This window comes from Wasmannia auropunctata, unplaced genomic scaffold, assembly GCF_000956235.1.
Source record: "Wasmannia auropunctata unplaced genomic scaffold, wasmannia.A_1.0 LD334438.1, whole genome shotgun sequence".
NCBI lineage: Eukaryota > Metazoa > Arthropoda > Insecta > Hymenoptera > Formicidae > Wasmannia > Wasmannia auropunctata.
Genome location: NW_012028452.1, coordinates 1 through 764, shown reverse-complemented (window position 1 = coordinate 764; position 764 = coordinate 1).

The window sequence follows — 764 nt, the reverse complement described above, 5'->3', positions numbered from 1 at the left end:
TTCGCGATTAAATGCGTGGAATCCTTTAATTTCAGTTCTGCTGCCAGAAGTGGCTGCCAGAATCCACGCCAAAAAGAAAATCGAAAAGTATGTTTCAAAGGCCATTATCATATGCTATCATCATAAAACTATCTAAAAAAGATAAGATATTAATCAGCAAAAAATGGATAAGACATATAATTAATGCAAGATATTCGTAAAATGAGAACTGTAGACCAAAATATGTTTGATTTTATGCTGTATTAATACTTACTAATTTAGTTGCATAGTTTTTGAAGTGATGCTGGTGTCTTCGACATTGACTATTCCAGGTCCAAATTGAGGAATTGGATTTGCATCTATGTTCCTGTAAAGACAAAGTGGTTTGTTATTATAGTGAAACACAATAGTGAAAATTATAACTAAGAAATAAGAATACTTACACATTCATGTTGAACAGCATCTTTTCTACGTCTTTAAGGGCATTAAATACCCTCGCTTGCGAATTGTACAATACATCCTTCCTGTAAATCCCTACCGCACTGTAAAAATTCATTAAAAATTTAACGGTTAATAATTATTTTACGCGCGTAGAAATGAAAACTATAATTTTCTCACTCATACTTACATTCCCTCTTCTACTTTAGACAACTCAAATTTCAAAGGTATTAAATGATCATGAATCATACGCTTTAAATCTTCTGTCATATTTTGATAAACAACTTGATTATCCATTTTGATCTGTAAGCCGAAAAATTCGTGTGTATATATATATATATATATAT